Genomic DNA, 19,245 nt, shown 5'->3' with positions numbered 1-19,245 from the left:
AGCTGGAGAAGTGGAGCATCATGAGGTTATCCGTGGGTTTGCGGTAAAGCGAAGTGCTGAGGTGACCGTCCTTGATGGAGACGAGTGTGTCCAAGAATGCAACTGATTTTGGAGAGTAGTCCATGGTGAGTCTGATGGTTGGATGGAACTTACTAATGTCATCGTGTAGTCGTTTCAGTGATTCTTCGCTGTGGGTCCAAAGGCAAATTCGCACCCCAATACGCTAACATCTTCATGCACAAGTTTGAACAGGACCTACTCACCGCACAGGACCTTCAACCGACGTTATACACCAGATACATCGATGACATGTTTTTCCTTTGGACCCACGGCGAAGAATCACTGAAACGACTACACGATGACATTAATAAGTTCCATCCAACCATCAGACTCACCATGGACTACTCTCCAAAATCAGTTGCATTCTTGGACACACTCGTCTCCATCAAGGACGGTCACCTCAGCACTTCGCTTTACCGCAAACCCACGGATAACCTCATGATGCTCCACTTCTCCAGCTTCCACCCTAAACACATTAAAGAAGCCATCCCCTATGGACAAGCGCTCCGTATACACAGGATCTGCTCAGACGAGGAGGAGCGTAACAGACATCTACAGACGTTGAAAGATGCCCTCGTACGAACGGGATATGGCACTCGACTCATCGATCGACAGTTCCAACGCGCCACAGCGAAAAACCGGACCGACCTCCTCAGAAGACAAACATGGGACACAACCGACAGAATACCCTTCGTCGTCCAGTACTTCCCCGGAGCGGAGAAACTACGTCATCTTCTTCACAGCCTTCAACACGTCATTGATGACGATGAACATCTTGCCAAGGTCATCCCCACACCCCCACTACTTGCCTTCAAACAACCACGCAACCTCAAACGAACCATTGTTTGCAGCAAACTACCCAGTCTTCAGAACAGTGACCACGACACCACACAACCCTGTCATGGCAATCTCTGCAAGACGTGCCAGATCATCGACATGGATACCAATATTACACGTGAGAACACCACCCACCAGGTACGCGGTACATACTCGTGCGACTCGGCCAATGTTGTCTACCTCATACGCTGCAGGAAAGGATGTCCCGAAGCGTGGTACATTGGCGAGACCATGCAGACGCTGCGACAACGAATGAACGGACATCGCGCAACAATTACCAGGCAGGAATGTTCCCTTCCAGTCGGGGAACATTTCAGCAGTCAAGGGCATTCAGCCTCTGATCTCCGGGTAAGCGTTCTCCAAGGCGGCCTTCAGGACCCACGACAACGCAGAATCGCCGAGCAGAAACTTATAGCCAAGTTCCGCACACATGAGTGCGGCCTCAACCGGGACCTGGGATTCATGTCACATTACATTCATCCCCCACCATCTGGCCTTCAAAATCCTACCAACTGTCCTGGCTTGATACAATTCACACCTCTTTAAAAACCATCTCTGGATCTGTAAAGATTTAATCACCTACTAATGCTCGCATTCCTAGCATTGTTTGGCATCTTTGAATTTGTCTATATATGTGTTTCTGGAACAGACCTCTTCATTCACCTGAGGAAGGAGCAGCGCTCCGAAAGCTAGTGACATCGAAACAAACCTGTTCGACTTTAACCTGGTGTTGTAAGACTTCGTACTGTGCTCACCCCAGTCCAACGCCGGCATCTCCACATCATTTAACAAACAGACAGACAACGTAAAACATTCTGCAGGTTTCATCAGAATCCGGGACATCGTAAATCACATTTGGGCTGGGGTGTAATTAGCATATGGAGGGAGTGCAGCGTGACCGAAGAAGAAAGGAAGGAGGAGTGAAACAAAAATGAAGTGGCCTTGCTGAGGTAACGCTGCCAGGAGAAGTGGTGGGTAAGTGCTCACAGTTTGCATGGGGCAGCTGGGACCTTGTAGCTGCTGTGGGTGGTGTTCTCTTTCATATCTGGGGGCTAGTCTAGCTGGTGGGGGTCTCCTGCAATCTCGGGCGAAGTGTCCTGGCTGCTCACAGTTGTAACATGACCCCTGAGGCACATAAGGTGGAGCAGGCTCTCTGGTGCATTGTTCCCTTGGGTGTGGTTCCCTGGGTGGGGGGTTGGGGCTGTTGGTTTCTTTGCTAGTTCGGGGGGCATTTGTGGGCTTATCCCGTTGGTGTTTCAGGGGGGCTTGACATTCTCGTGCGTAATGTCCTAATTGTCCGCAATTATAACATTCCGGTGGTTTCTGGGGGGGCTGTTCCTTACTTCGATTACCCATGCGGGGTTCTGGTGCGTTTTAACTGGATGCATGTCTGCCTGCTCTTCCTCGGGTTCCCTAACTGTGGGTTTGTCTGCTTCTGCCTGCTGTTCTTCAGGATTTTTAACTGTGGGTTTGCTTTGTACAGACTGCTCCCAGGCGCGGGGCAATCTTTTTAAAACCCATTTCTCATTGTGGGCTTCCTCTGAGGGGTCATAATTTGTACAGGCTTTTTGTCCTGCCTCTGTGGCATGGGAGATAAGGGTGCGGGTCCATTTGGCCATATTGTCTGGGGACAAATGGGCACGATCTACGTTGCCGAAAACGGCTTCAAAATGAATCCACAAGCGTCCTGCGAACGCTGTGGGGTGTTCAGACTTTTTCTGTCTGCATTTATTCAGACCGCCTACGGGGTCGCCCCGGTTGTACCCGATCGCATCCAGGATCGCGGTATGCATTTCTGCAAGGGTGCCTCCTCCTACATTCTGTGGGTCGGGAAGTGCTGCTGCGACCGATGGGTCTAAGCTGAGGACCGTGAGCTTTACCTGCTCTTTCTCATCCAGGCCGTACATGGTCGCCTGGTGTTTGACGGTGGCAAAGAAATGGTGTGGGTCTGAAGCGGGGAGGAACGGTGTGATTTTGGCACACGTGTCCCGTAATTGGGTCACTGTGAGGGGGGTGGAATATAAGGCGTCCGCCGCGTCTGCTGTGGCGGTGCGGTGGGTTGTTACAGAGTTCATGGGAGCCTGTATTATCTGTTGTGTGGGGGGTGGGGGTGCTTTCCTCCTTTGGGGTGTTTCCTGCGCACATGCTCCCTGAACATATCTCTGTGCTGTCTCTTGCAATTCTTCCCAATCAGGGCCGTCTTCCTGTTCTAAACTTTCCCCAAAGGTTTCTTGAAATCCCTTTTTGACAGAAAGCAGTGCTTTCAAGTCTGCAATCTGCTTTCGGCACTTGACATGGTCCAAAGTACTCTGCCTTTGTTCCGTGGTTGTGGCGTGGAGCGCTCTCAAGGCTGCCTTGAGATCACTGCATTGTTTCTGGAGCTTCTCTAACTGGTTTTCTGTTTCTTTCTTTGCCAGGACTGCACGCTGCAGGTCCTGATAAGCCTTCTCATACTGAGGCTGGAAACTACTCAAGTGCGCCAGACAAGATTGGTGACCCCGTTTGGCGTCAGCCACCTCTTGGTCCTTTGCTGCTAATTTCCCTTTCAATTCCTGGTTCTCTTTCTCAATTTCACATATATCGGTTTTACTTAGCCGATGTATGCCTTCTATTTCCTTGTGGAGCATCCTGACGACCTCCTCTGTGCCTCGCAATTGTGCCAGACAGGACACAATTGCCATCGGCTTGCGCGCTTTTGCTAAACTCTTTCTGTGAATCTCACTCAGGTTCTCCCACCAAGTATGCCCTATACTTCCAGGACCTGAGTCGTCGTTATTGCAGAAATCCTTCCACACGGGCCATCCTTTGCCCTGCAGAAATTTGCGGATTTCCACTTCCCAAACGGGACACTGTTCCGCTCCTACGCTGCTGACTGGTGCGGCAGCAAAATCTTCGGGGTTCATGAGGCGCTGCATCGCTTGCATTGCCTGCATGGCTCTCTCTTATCTGCTCGTTACGTTCGAATTTGGAACAGGGGGCTAAGGTGGTGTGGTAGATGCGGGTACGGCTTGCGCTAATTTCCGAAATACCTACTGCCGATAGTTTTGATGCAACAAAAAAGCTATCAGTTTTGTCTTATAACCCTGTTAGTTACGCATGCAGATACACACTTCCGAATTGTGAATTATTAACCAGAACCGTTTGAACACTTGTGGTTTTTTTTTTGTTTTGTTTCCGATTGGATTCTAATTGAAAATGTTGGGGTTCTCCCGGAGTGGTTTTCCACTTCTATGTCGGGTCCCACCAGAGTCGCCAATTATGTTGCTCTTTCTAGCTTTATTCTATTTGCTCTGTTTAGGTCACCTTTGCTCATGAGTCGCCAGGTATCTTTATGATACCGCCACGTGGTTCAAGTTTAGGTTATGATTAATAACACAGCACACCACTTAGTAAGGATTAAAACAACGGTCATTTATTATATACAACAAGCAATATTAATACCCTAATACTACTTTCTATATAACAACCCTATCACTACTGGCCAATACTTAACTTAGGAAGAGCCCACCAGGTCAGGGAAACGAATGGCTTGTCCAATCAAATCTGGCCCGCGGGATTCAAAAGGCTGCGACAGGTCGGTGGCTAGGTGTCTCTAACGGATAGCGATCGTTGGATTCAAACTTACTGCTACTGGTGGCTGGTCTTCCGAAGGGCTCGAGCAGGCGAAGATGAGAGAGAGAGAGAGATCTGAACTTGGACCTTTACTTTTATAGGGCCCAGGGGCTTCCCGCCTCCCAGGGCGGCCCTTGACCCTGAGTCCCAAGTGATTGGATTCTGTCCCCAGTCTCTGGGGTCGATGTGTCCAATGGTGAGGCGATTCCTCGATCGGGGGGTGGTCGCTCACCTGTCTTTGTTTCGGCCACTGCAGGCGCCGACAGGTCTGGCCCGGTATTCAATTGCTAATATGTTGCAATTGTTCCCGGGGATAGCTGATTTAACTGTGGATGTCTGAGTTGATTAGGTGTAAACAGTCCTGAATGAAACTGCGGATACCTAGGTTGATGGGCTGTTGATAGCCCTGAGTATCGATCTGGGCTACGTTCCCAGAGCTGAAGCTGCAAACCTGTCTGCAGCTGCCTGCTTGTGTCTTCTTGGCTGCTTTTCCCAGCAGTTTTTCGGGTTAGCCATTTTAAACTGGGTTTTGGCCAGATTAATCGGAACGCAGCCATTTTACATGGCTACAGGGGCGGCCCAACGCCGGAGTGGTTCACGCCACTCCTCGGCGCAGGAGAATCCTGCCCCATACATGAACATATGAACAGACGGAATAGGAGTGAGAGCAGGCCATTCTGCCCCTCAAGCCGGCTTCACCATTCAATAAGATCATGGCTGATCTGTTTGTTTAGAGTTCTACATTCCTATCTATCCTCGATAACCTTGCCTAAAAAGAATCTATCGACCTCCACCTTAAAAATATTCAGTGGAGTTTATGTGATGTGAGCACGGAAATGGCTGCATTTTCGCGAATTCCAGCTCTGCTCATCTTTTAATCTGTGTATTTTTTTCCTTCTGCACATTTTCTTTTTGTCTTTTCTTAGTTTACATAGTTGTCCCGTGAATTGTTGGTTGGTCTTTCTGCATCAGAGCAGAGAACGTTTAAATCTCTGCTTATTCGTGGTGGCTGGAAGGAGTTGGGGTGGGGCCCTGCCTTTAGTGAGGCAATTGTTTTTAAGCAGGGTCCCATTCTCTCGGTGCGGTGTGCATCGACGGAGGATTCCCGCCTTGATGGTGCGGTGTACATTGACGGATGGTGGCTGCCAATAAAGACGTTGTTCTGGTTGAAAATGCTGACTCTGAGGTACAGGTCATTGAGGCACAATTCCAAGAGTTCCGAATGTTTTCATGGGAGAAATAGCAGCGCACGAGGAAGATTTTGCAATAGAGAGAACACTGACCCTAGTGGGACCACATCTGTACAGCCGGGTTCCTGTTGCATGGCCTGTCGTTCATCCTTATCGAGTCAGGGAGAGAGAAGGGGAACAGGAGAGGAGTGCTGCTGAGCCCAGTCCCCAAGATGAGGAGTTGGAGAAGTTCCCAGCTGAGTTTGAGAAATAGATGCCTGTCATGAGAATGCGCTTTAAGAAATGTTTGGCTGCTCATGTTACTGGAGTGATGTCAGAGTGAAAAATTAAATGAAAAGAATGAATGAAAAAAATGAAAATCGCTTATTGTCACAAGTAGGCTTCAAATGAAGTTACTGTGAAAAGCCCCTAGTCGCCACATTCCGGCGCCTGTTCGGGGAGGCTGTTGAGTGTGGGTGGAGCTGAGCTCTGGTTCTGCTTTTTAGTTTCACTTTGAGAAAAGCTTGGGTGTGTCTGTGTCTTTTTGTTTTTGTTTTTCAGTGTGTTCCAGCTGAGGTCAGACCAAGCAGCTGTACTGTTGAGCTCTCTGCCATGAAAGACTATCTCTGAATCATTTGGTGAATTCAGAATTATAAATGTTTTCAGTAGTGAATGTAAACCCTGATGTGCTTCTGTTTAAAGGTTTGCTAAGACTTCTGGGTGTTAAAACGACAGCTTACAGATTACTTAGTGTTGTATTCTTTGGGGGGTGTATTTGATTTACTGGTTGCTAAGATGTTCACTGTTTGTTTTAGAAAGGTTAACTTGAGTTCATAGAATAAACATTGTTCTGCTGTTTTAAAAAATACGTGTCCATTTCTGAAGTATCACTCTGATAGAGTGGGCCCTATGGTCCCCATACCACAATCTATTAAAAGTTGTGGGTCAGGTGAACTCCATGATACACTTTGGAGTTCTCGTAAACCCGGCGTGGAGGCTGCGGACTGTGTCCAGCGCCACAACAATTGGGAGGGGGGGGGGAGTCGTGCTGCTGGCAGGGTGGGCTTCGGACAGGGCTCGTGGGACTGGTGCGGGGTGGTCCGAGGTCGCGAGGGGGTGTCCAGGGGGACACTATTTGGCCGGCTGGGTCTGTGTACGGCCGATGCCATGTTGTACAGCTCAACCGCTGCAGGTCATCGCCGTGCGCATGTGCGGCCACGGATCTGGCAATTCTCTGGCCGTTTATGTCGGGAACCCTGGGGGTTTTACCCGGTGCTGCTGCTAGCCCCCCACCAGGTGGAGCCGACCTTTTCATCATAAAACTAGACACTTCCTCCAGACATAGCCTCAAAATCGGAGAATCCAGCCCATAGCCTCCCAAACTGAGAAGTCCAGCCATGATGTTGCTGCATGCTAATTTGCTTTGACTCCTGCATGGGAACCTGGATCTCTCTACACCTCGGAATTCTGTAGTTATTCTCTAATTAAGTAATACTGCGCTTTTTTATTTTTCCTGCCAAAGTGAACAACTTCATGCTTCCCCACATTATACTCCATCTGCCAGGTTCTTGCTCACTCATCCAACCTATTGTGTAGCCACCTACAAACTCGTTATGTCTTCTTCACAGCATACCTTCCTACCCATATTTGTATTGTCTTCAAATGTAGCTACCATGCCTTCACTCCTCATCTCCATCATTAATTTAAATTGTAAAAATCTGAGACCTAAGCGGAACTCCACTCATCACATTCTGCCAATCAGACAAAGATCTATTTATGCATGCTCTCTGTTTTCTGCCAGTCATCCAATCTTCAGTACATGCTAGTATGTTACCCCTTACACCATGAGCTTTTAGTTACTACAAACAGCTTTGATGTGGCACCTTATCAAATGTCTCGTGGAAATCTAAGTACAGTATGTACAGGCTCCCCTTGATCCTGAAACACATGTTATTCCCTCCGATAAATTGTTGAAACGCTATTTCCCTTTCACAAAACTATGCTGACTCCTTCTGACTACCTTGAGTGTTTCGAAGTGCCCAGCTATAACCTCTTTTGCGTTTGATTCTAACAACTTCCCCATGATAGATGTCAGGTTAACTGACCTGTAGTTTCTTTTTTTCTGCTTCCCTCCCTTCTCGAATAGAAGGATTATATCTGCTACTTTCCAGTCTGATGGAATCTTTCCAGAATCTAGCGAATTTTGAAAAATTAACATTAATTAAAATTAACAAAAATTAAGCAGCTGAAGATGGTTGGGCCTGCGACATTATCATGAGGAACTCCTCCAGTGATGTCCTGGGACTGAGATGGTTGACCCCCAACAACTACAACCACCTTCTCCTATGTATTAGGTGTGACTCCAACCAGTGTAGCGTTTCTCCTTGATTCCCATTGACTCCGGTTTTGATATGATCCCTTGATGCTGCACTCTATCAAATGCTGCCTTGATGTCAAAGGCAGTAAGTTTAATCTCTTCTCTGGAGTTCAGCCTTGTTGTTCATGTTTGGATCAAGACTGTAATGAAGTCAGAAGCTGAGGGACCCTGGCGGAACCCAAACTGAGCATCAGTGAACATGTTATTGCTGAGTATGTGCCACGAGATAGCATTGTTGATGACCCCTTCCACCACTTTACTGATGCTTGCGAGCAGACTGATAGGGCGGTAATTGGCAGGGTTGGATTTGTCCTGCTTTTTATGGACAGGACATACATGGGCAATTTTCCATATTGACATCCTGGACATCTTTGTAGTGCTGTAGCTGTACTGGAACAACTTGCTGTGAGACACAGCTAGTTTGTGACCTCAAATCATCAGTACTACTGCCGGAATGTTGTCAGGGTCCATAGCCATTGCAGTATCCAGTGTCTTCTGCCATTCCTTGGTATCATATCGAGTGAATAGAATTGGCTGAAGACTGGAATCTGTGATACTGTGGACCTCAGAAAGTGGCCGAGATAGATCATCAGCTTGGTACTCCTTTAAAAAAATATATATTTAGAGTACCCAATTATTTTTTTTCCAATTAACGGGCAATTTAGTGTGGCCAATCCATCTAACCAGCATATCTTTGGGTTGTGGGGGTGAAACCCACGCAGACACGGGGAGAATGTGCAAACTCCACACGGACAGTGACCCAGGACCGGGATTCGAACCCGGGTCCTCAGCTCAGCTTGGTACTCCTGACTGAGGATTGTTGCGAATTCTTCAGCTGTATCTTTTATACTGATGTGCTGGTGATGGGGATATTGGTGGAGCCTCCTCCTCTTCCTATTAATTGTTTCATTGTCCACCAGCATTCATGGCTGGATGTGGCAGGACTGCAGAGCTTTGACATAATCCATTGTTTGTTGAATTGTTTAGCTCTATCTATCGCAATGCTGCTTCTGCTATTTGGCATGCATGCAGTCGTGTGTTGTAGGCTCACCAGGATGCCACCTCATTTTGGAGCTGAAATCCATTACTGTTGTAAAGTTGCACCGCCAAATCTTTTTTCAATGCATTCCAGCTCCATGATCTGTGTATGAGGAGGGAGGCTGTCGGAAGACGAATGTTCCCTTTCCTGTTTGACATATTCATTATGATGTGCTGGATTCATGGCAAGACATGGCTTCCAGAGCATCTATTCTGAGCTTGGATCGAAATAAATGTTGTGCTGGTCTTGATCCATGATAATATGGTGTTGGAAAAACTCTCCTCGACATCTTTGCCCTCCATTAGCTATTAATTTTACTTCAAAGGCAGGATTACAGTAGACTCCACGGTGCTGGAAATGGAATGGGGAATTGTCAAGAATCCAAATTGGCTGGAGAAGCAGTCCCCAGGGATACCTCCAGCATCCATTTCCCTCTTCAGAAATATCTGCATCTATCACTGGAAAAACTCTTGGGGAGAAATTGGCCAACATAGCACCCCTTTACACCATTCAACACTGTGTGGACCACACAGGTAGCCTACGTGGGATTGTTGCCCTTAGGAATCAAGGTAAGTCTGCAGAGAGCTATGAAAAGCAGATGAATAATTTCTCCTTTTTGATTTTGGACACTGTCATGATATGCAAACTTGCAGTTCACAAACACAAAGAATAGGACATGACCAATGAGCAGTCAGGACACTCAGGGGTGGTATCTCACTATAAAAGGGATGAGGCACTCACACCCCGCCTCTTTCCACAGACCAACATCTACAGAGTGCGGCATCACACCCCAGCATGTTGCTCAGAACAAGGCTGGTTCATTAGACTGATTTACTACATTTTAGCAGAGAGTCGAACTCATTGAGAACTGTGCGACTAGTTCAATAAAACACATTGAACTCACGTCAAAGTCTGGAGCATCGTTTACTCAAAACTGCATCAAGTGGCAGCTTGTGTTATTCCAAATTACATAACACAACAGACACTCAGCATTTTATTTACTATAGAACTGATTGAACATTGGATACTCAAGGTCCAACAAGCTCATCTCCCATTGCATGCTCATTGTAGCTGCTTCCTTTGAGAAATTACAATGCCGTTGGCCTATGGTTTTCAGGAATGTGATCCTCAAAGGATTGCTGGAAACCCTGAAATTGCTTATAATATTAAAGAAATTTGATTTATTCCATCAATGTAAAACAGTGAATGGTCTTGGGCTCATTTTTAAGTTGGTGGTCAGGAGCTGCATAGAGAAGTGTTTCCTGTGAATGCCTGCCAACTTGTGGTTCAGATTGAATTTATAAACCACTTATAATCTCTGGTCTGTGATATCTGAAACTGTAAACAAAGTTATTGCTGTGCAATGCATCTTTTTCCTGTTTTCTGGAACTATTTGTGTTCAGAGCAATGGCAGTGTAAATTATGAAGCTAATGCACATCCATTTTATAAACAAATTACCAGGTTTGTGAGGAACACAATTGGCACTCATTGCACTCCATTGCTTCCCAATGTACGCATGTATCGTGTTGATTCTCACTGCATATTTGCATTAACAAATAGTTCTCAACTAATGCTATAGTTATCTTCACAGACATCGACCTGATGGAGTTCAATGAATGTACTTTGCTGCTAATACTGGTGGTGCTGGATCATGTCAGGTATCAAGAAAATTTCAGATACTTTGGTTACAATGGCAACATCTTCATACGTACATACGAATTAGGAACAGGAGTCGACCATTCAGCCCCTCGAGTCGCCTGCTCCACCATTTAATAGTTCTGGGCTGATCTGATTGAAGCCTCAACATCACATTCTGCCTGCCCATGATAAATTTTGACTCCCTTGTTCGTCAAGAATCCATCTACCTCTGCCTTAAAAATGCTCATTGATCCTGTCTCTACCGCTCTCTGAGGAAGAGTTCCAAAGATCCACAAACTTCTGAGAGAAAAAAAATCTTCTCCTCTCTGTCATAAATGGGAGACCCCTTATTTTTAAAATGTGTTCCCTTACTCTAGTCTCTCCCACAAGGGGGAACATCCTTTCAGCATCCAACCATGTCAAGTCCTCTCAGGATCTTCTATGATTCAATAAGATTACCTCTCAATCTTCCAAACTACAATGGGTACAGATCCAGCATGTCCAACCTTTCCTCATAAGTCAAGCACCAGTCTTTTCTGAACTGCTTCTAACACATTATATTCTTTCTTAAATAAGGAGACCAAAACTGTACAAAATACTCCAGATATGGGGGGGGAGGGATTCTCCGACCCCCCGCCGGGTTGGAGAATCGCCGGGGGGCGGCGTGAATCCTGCCCTGACGCTGGCTGCGAAATTCTCCGGCGCCGGGGTTTTGGCGGGGGCGGGAATTGCACCGTACCGGTCGGCGGCCGCTGATAGTGGCCCTCCCCGGCGATTCTCCGGCCCGTGTAGGGCCGAGCGGCCACCCGTGTTCGGCTAGTCCCGCTGGCGTAAATCAAACCAGGTCAATACCGGCGGGACATGGCTCTACAAGCGGCCTGCAGAGCCCTCGGGGGGAGCGTGGGGGATCTGGCCCCGGGGGGTGACCCACGGTGGCCTGGCCCGCAATCGGGGCCCACTGATCCACGGGCAGGCCTGTGCTGTGGGGGCACTCTTTCCCTCCGCGTCGGCTGCTGTCAACCTCCACCATGGCTGGCGCGGAGAAGAACCCCCCCTACGCATGCGCTGGGATGACCCCAGTACACGCTGGTGCTCCCGTGCCTGCGCCAACTCACGCCAGCCGGCGGAGGACCTTCGGCGCTGGTTGGCACGCCACAAAGCCCTTCCGCGCCGGCTGGCAGGGTGCCAATCCCGCCACGCTGCTGCGTTGCCGCGGCGCCGGTCGGGGACAGTTGAAAGCGGCCCCCATAGCGATTCTGCGCGCTCGACGGGCCAAGTGCCCGCCGAGTCCCACCGGCGTCATTTGCGTATAGTCCTACCCGGCGGGACCTTGGCGTTCTGGCTGCGGGGGCCGTCTTGCTGGGGGGGTGGGGGGGAGCCGACTCGGGGGGGGGGGGGGGGGGGGCTCCACGGTGGCCATGCCCGCGATCAGGGGGCAACTGATCGACGGGTGCGCTAATTCCGGGGGGGGGCCTATGTTCCTCCGCGCTGGCCCCCTGTAGGGCTCCGCCATATTGCAAGGAGGCAGGCGCGGGGACGGCCGTGGCGCGCATGCGTGGACCCGCGCCTTGTAGGGCCGGCTTTCGACGCCGAAGCAGCGCACAGCATGCCGGCGCCGTTCTAGCCCCCGAGGAAGGGGTGACTGCCTGGGCCTGGAGGCCCATTGACGCCGGCGTCGCTCGGGCCGATTTTGATGCTGGCGTCAACTCTTGGCCGGGATTTCGGAGAATCCCAGCCCAGATCTCTTCATGAACAAGAGTTTTCACTCAGTTAATGTTCAGGTTGTAATGAGTACAGAAATGTCATTGTGCACATTCTAGGTTGTTATCTAGGAAGCAGCCATAATACTTTTATTCTGCAACAATTCCATTGTCAGAAGAAGAAATACAGGTGGGATGGCTAATAGACCAGGGCTAACCATGATCCAACAGGTAAGCCCTTTCATGGCATCTTGGGATAGAAGCCGAAAAATCTGCTTAGAATTCCTTGTCCACCTCCTCCACCTGCAAGAATAGCTTGCTGTGTGGACTAGAAATAAGGCAATGGTTGTGAAAAATGCTTTAATTCCAGTTCCCGGAGGATGCAGAAGTTTCCAGGTTATGTTTTTGCCTTAATGTTGGTGGGCCTCATACAAAACATGTACAAGAGTGTGTAGTAACTCTACCTGCCCCTGATGTCAGGAAGTTTCTTCCTGGAGGGGGCTGAATGACTGAGTTAGTGAGTAATCTCCTTTCATGTTTGCACTTGTCTTTTCAGTGGAGGGTAATCTTCACCTCAAATAGGACCACCCTAAGTGGAAGTTTTCTCCTATACCAGGTGTTCCTACTGTACAGTATCAAATGGCAGCCGTTTTGTCCACATATCTCAGCACAGTCACTGTGAACAATTCATCCACTTTTCTGCCATCACCACAACCTTCCCTTTCATGCCGAGTCTGCAGTGTTTATGTAGCCCATCAAGTGTGTTGAAGGTCATGTTCTCTGAAGAGCAGGATAGTCACACAGTCCAGGTCAACCTTTATCCTTCCATTAACAGCACTTAAATACAGAACCTGGTCATTCATCGCATTGTGAAACCTTACTGATGACAAATTAGCTGCTGCAGCATAGTCTTCACCTCAGTGAGTAATTCATTGACTGTAAAATGCCTCAGGATATCCTAAGGACAGGAAAGGTGCTAATATCAATTTGTCTCTTTTATTGACCAGTGTCATTTCACTTTTGCTACATTCTTATTTCCTCCTCATCCAGTTGCAGGCTGCTGTCTTCTCACCACACTGTTGAAGCTGCCAGAGTGAGATGGTTGTTTGTTTTTCCATCTGTTTGAAGCTTATCTAGATCAGTTCCTCAAGATTAATGTGACTTTGAGTTAATTCCGTTAAGCACAGGTGTAATCCATGGCAGAATAGAATCGGTTTCTGAATGAGATGTTATTATGAAGTTTTCACAATTACAACCTATTTGCAGCACAGAGCCTGCCTGACTGTCCTGTGTTCATGCTCTATAGGAGCCTCTTCCCATCTCGCCCAATCAACATAGCCTTCTATTCTTTGCTTCCTCGTTTGTCTATCTAGCTTCCCTTAAATACATCCACGCTATTTGTCTCAACTACTCCATGCAGTAGCCAATTCCACGTTCTATCCCCTCTTGAGCAAAGAACTTTCTCTTGAATTTTTGATTGGATTTATCAGTGACTGTCTGATATTTATTAGTCCCACCAGCATTAGTCCCACCAGCAAAATGAAAACATCTTCATCAAATCACGCCTCAGACTTAGCTTTTCGGGAGACAGGATCCCAGCTGATTCATGTTTCCTGATTTGATGTCTAGTGCACATTAATACAGGGATACAACTGGACACACATCAATAAAATTGCTTTACTTAAACCCACTGGAGTATGAAGAAGAGGGCACGTTTCAAGTCAGTCATAGAATCATAGAATTTACAGTGCAGAAGAAGGCCATTTGGCCCATCGAGTCTGCACCGGCCCTTGGAAAGAGCACCCTAACTAAGCCCACATTTCCACCCTATCCCCGCAACCCAGTAACCCCACCCAACCTTTTTTGGACACCAAGGCCAATTTAGCATGCACAATCCACCTAACCTGCATATCTTTGGACTATGGGAGGAAACCGGAGCACCCGGAAGAAACCCACGCAGACATGGTAAAATCAAATTCTTTATTATTCAGCAGTAGCGACAGCCCCTTGCTGCTAGATCATAACTATTATCCATTTTATTAGATCAATCTAATCAGTATCGTTACTTGTGTTACTCCCCTTTGCTTTATATCCCTCAATACCCTGATCTAACAAAATCTATAAGATCTCATTCTTAAAAACTTCAACTCGCCCAGTCGCAATAGCTTTTCGGGGAAGATAGTTACAGATTTCAGTCTAATTATGTCTTTAGCTGGCATCCACACACGTGCACTTTCCAGCAAGGGTCATTGGAGAATATAAAAGTCTTAAAAATGTGAAATCTGGCCGTCACTAATTAGCCCACCAGGCATTTTAATTTTACTGCAAAAGTTTTAACAGCTGGTGGGAAATTAATGAGCTGCTTAATTGTTTTTTTTTGTTGCAATAACTGTCAGTACAGCACAAACTTATATAGAAAAAGTACATTTTATAAATGAAGGAGTATGGCCTAGCAAAAGAAAGTATTATTTTTAGTAAACCCCTATCTTCCTGTTATATGAGATGACCACACATTTTATTTTCCAGTAAAAACCTTGTTGAAGGTCACCAACTAATTATCCTTTAACTATTTTCTTGACATGTGAAGCAAACTGTAATGCTTCTCGACAGTAAGGAAGCACTAGTAGCAGTAACTGGAAGGAGCAAATTTAGATAAAGGAAGTTGAATAACAATTATATATTGTTAAAACCTAGGAGCATTGTGGAGTGTTTATGAGAGTGTAAAAGAATTGCACTCCATAACAACCCCACACCAGAGCTGATGGTCTAATCATAGGATCTAGTGGTGGCCGTTACCGAGACTGCAGCTCCAGGAATGGAAGGTACTTTAATTGTCAAGCACCCATAAAGAGAGTTGAAGTAGGCCAGGGGAAGCTGGGAGCCAGACCCTTGCTATTGGGAGGTTGTGGAGCACTGATGCTTCATTGCTGCGGGTGTGGACTCTGCAGGCAGGGAGGTCCCGAACACCGAGTGCCCCTTTTCTCGGGTGAGGTGGATCGCCTGCTTGGTCTTCAGAAAGGAGATGGCTTTGCCATATATTTTGGAGGCAGCGACATTGGACGAGAGGCTGATGGTCCTGGCCATTGCCTCTATCGTCATATTGAGGTGGGTGTCACATTTCGCCCTTAGTTTTTTTGTTACAGATTTGAAGGAGTAGTGGAACTCTGAGAAACTGACACTCCCACAGAGGTGGTCCTCGACTGCCCTGCCACTAGTGAAGATGGTGTCACCATTAGGTGGTGCTACACCCATCCCAAGTGATTAATGATTTGTTTGATCGTGCAGGTGGGGGGGAGCAAGGGGTTAAAGAACTCTTCCTCAGGTGTGGAAAATAATGATAGTGGATAGGGAGGGGGGGGGGGGAACAGGAAGAAGGACAAATGTTAGGGCACAGATTGACTGTCCCTGGATTGGTTGGAGAAAGATGGTGGTTGGGGTTGTGGTGGTATTTGGGGTGTGGTGGTGTTTGTGGTAGGGTGGGGCGTGGGGTGGTGTTTGGGGTGTGGTGGTTGGGGTGGAGGTTCTGGTGTTTTGGGTGTGTGGTATTTGGGATGGGGTGGGATGGGATGGGGTTGAGTGGTGTTTGCTGCTGATCTTTCAACCAGGGCAAAGGGGAGGGATGATGTCTTCAGCCAGACAGTCTGGAGTGCCTGGCATTTATTCCAAAGTGAGGAAAAGGTTTTCACTGGGCCGCTACAATAGGCTACTACAGTCTTGGAAGAAGTGTGGGGCACAAGTGTGGATTCTTCATCCTGCCAGACGCGTTTTCTGGTGCGGCGCGCCCCCGACAGCAGCGGGATCCTCTAGCCCGGAAGCCGGCCAATGGGGTTTCCCATTGTGGCCACACCCACGCCGTTGCGAAATCCGTAGGCGTGAGTGCACTGCTGGCGAGGCGGAGAATCCTGCCGATGGAGAATACCACCCAAAGTCTTTCACAAGATATCAGGGGCGAAATTCTCCGGAAATGGCGCGATGTCCGCCGACTGGCGCCCAAAACGGCGCAAATCAGATGGGCATCACGCCGCCCCAAAGGTGCAGAATGCTCCGCATCTTTGGGGGCCGAGCCCCAACATTGAGGGGCTAGGTCGGCGCCGGACGAATTTCCGCCCTGCCAGCTGGCGGAAAAGGCCTTTGGTGCCCCGCCAGCTGGCGCGGAAATGACATCTCCGGGCGGCGCATGCGCGGGAGCGTCAGCAGCCGCTGACGGCATTCCCGCGCATGCGCAGTGGGGGGAGCCCCTTCCGCCTCCGCTATGGTGGAGACCGTGTTGGAGGCGGAAGGGAAAGAGTGCCCCCACGGCACAGGCCCGCCCGCGGATCGGTGGGCCCTGATCGCGGGCCAGGCCACCGTGGGGGCACCCCCTGGGGCCAGATCACCCCGCGCCCCCCCAGGACCCCGGAGCCCGCCCGCGCCGCCTTGGCCCGCCGGTAAGGTAGGTGGTTTAATTTACGCCGGCGGGACAGGCATTTTAGCGGCGGGACTTCGGCCCATCCGGGCCGGAGAATCGAGCGGGGGGGCCCGCCAACCGCCGCGTCGCGATTCCCGCCCCCGCCGAATATCCGGTGCCGGAGACTTCGGCAACCGGCAGGGGCGGGATTCACGCCAGCCCCAGGCGATTCTCCGACCCGGCGGGGGGTTGGAGAATTTTGCCCCAGGTCACTCACAACTGCCCCCTCCCTCTCCCTTTTTTGCAATCTTCTGTCCCCTTCCCTGGCAGCATAGTCCAAAACTACACAACAACCTTCTGTGCTCCCCCTCCACACAAAGTTTCAGATGCCAGCTTCTTGATGAGAATTGTGATGCAGTCGTTATTGATGATCCAGCAGGTCTCCTTCCAGTCCTGTGTAGGCCTCAGGTTTCAGCTGGCCTCAGCAGCAGGGCCTTAATTAGGCCTTGAGGCAGGCCTCTCCTCCATGCAAGCAAGTTCTTCTTGGTGTAAATGCAGTTGCTTGCAGAGTAAAGTCCAAGAGTAATGCCATCTGCTTCTACACCCCAGGAAAAAGTCAGCAAAAGAAGAGCAGCAGCACCTCCAGGTGTTCTCAATTGAAGGCTACTGTTTTTAATTGTAAATCGGGGAGAATGCGAATGAAGTCCCCCACTGCCACAAATTATGCAGTTGAATACCCCGCAGTTAGGAACATTGCAGACGTCAGCACACCCAAAGTGCAATGGGATAGACTCATCCTGGGTGAACCACATTCTTGATCATGGTTTCACCCCTGCCAGGTAGAGGGTGAAAAATTGGGCATCAATCATTGGCACACTCATGCATTGTAATGTTGACTTAATTGGCACAATTGACCCATCAAGGAAGGGTCAGGGAGCTTATCAGGCAACTTGTTCTCCCTTGTGGCAGGCGAGGCATAACTGATTCATGTGAAGACTGCAATTAGCATGTCAACTTCATTCCCCCAGCTCATATGCGCTGCAGATTAAACAAGCCTTCCAACTGAAATTGCCAGTCACCCAGAAACTTAACCCTGACAGCCTGGCCACCATAACCAGTGGCCTTGGGCTTCCATACAGCTCATGCCCTCAGGCTTCACAGTGCTGGCTGGGCGGGGGGGGAGGGGGGGGGGCGGGGGAGGGGGGGGGTAATTATTCTCACTGCAGTCATCCTCTCTCCTGTGTGAGGGTCTTCAGACATCATGAGACTGGAAAACAGGCCTTGTCAGAGTCCTCCACTCTGCCCATTCAGCCTGGCCTCTCATTGTACCCCACCCAAGAACTGTGCCGTCGCCCCCAGTGCTGACCCTATGGATTCACAGCCTCCCATCCACTTTCCAGTTACCACTCTGGAAGGATAATCCCTCAGTGGTCATATCACCAAAAGACCAGCAAGTAGGTCACAGGAAGCGCTGCCTGGAAACTGGCCACCAGACCCCTTTAAACCCAAAGATTGATAGACATGAAGGGCCGTTAAGGCCTGTGAGCAACTCCCCAGCCCCAAGTTGAACTTATCTGGGTCTCTTGCATCCTCTCCGCTGCCTCCTCTGTGACTGGCACCCTGATGGTGACCTGAGCACTCACCTCCTTCAGAAGTGAGGTCGCCAGGTTCTCGTTTTTGGACAGCTGTTGTTAACCGTGCCAGCGTGACATCACACGATGAATATTCAGTGAGTGTGAAAGTGCCGGAGGGAGGGCTCACTATTGATATTATACTGTATTAAAATGAGGTTCCCTTCTTTCCGCGATGGATTTCTCATTACCCCACCGGCATAGGGCCCGGAAAATCGAAAATCGCGATCTTGCCGGAGAGAATTGCATTTTCCGATTCTTGGTGAGATTTCCGGCTGCCTCGCCATTTTCATTGACTAACGCGGGCTCAAAATCATTCCCACTGACTTCTAACAGCTCTCCAAATGTCTCCATTTTGTCCATGAGAATACCGGCTGATGTTGAGGCCGGGAAATCCCACCCAGAGAACCTTTCTCCTCTGATGAGGGAACTAGAGACCAAAGGATCAGAACATTAAAAGTAGAGACAGGCCACTTGGGAGTGAAATCAGGATCAGGTGGTGGAAATGGGACATTCTCTCCCCTCAAAAGGCTGTGGATACTGGGGCCAGTTGACGTTTTTAATAAATTTGAAAATATCAAGGCACATGGAGCAAAGGCAAGTAAATGGAGCTGAGGTACCATTTTATGCTTCATAGAATCATAGAATTTACAGTGCAGAAGGAGGCCATTCGATCCATCAAGTACAGACCCCACACAGACAGTGACCCAAGCTGGGAATCGAACCTGGGACCCTGGAGCTGTGAAGCAACAATTCTAACCACTGTGCGACCATGCCGCCCATGATCTAATAGA

At 48.9% G+C, this 19,245-nt stretch overlaps 1 non-coding gene across 1 annotated transcript; it reads right to left on the bottom strand.

Moving 5' to 3' along the window:
* Positions 1–17,503: 17,503 nt before the first annotated feature.
* Positions 17,504–17,667, bottom strand: LOC140430483 (U1 spliceosomal RNA). Its single transcript, XR_011949437.1, has one exon. It is a non-coding gene; the product is annotated as a U1 spliceosomal RNA (small nuclear RNA).
* Between the last annotated feature and the right edge of the window lie 1,578 nt (positions 17,668–19,245).

This window comes from Scyliorhinus torazame, chromosome 1, assembly GCF_047496885.1.
Source record: "Scyliorhinus torazame isolate Kashiwa2021f chromosome 1, sScyTor2.1, whole genome shotgun sequence".
NCBI classification, from domain to species: Eukaryota; Metazoa; Chordata; class Chondrichthyes; order Carcharhiniformes; family Scyliorhinidae; genus Scyliorhinus; species Scyliorhinus torazame.
The sequence above is the reverse complement of the archived record's forward strand: the minus strand, read 5'-3'. Positions and strand labels throughout refer to the sequence as shown.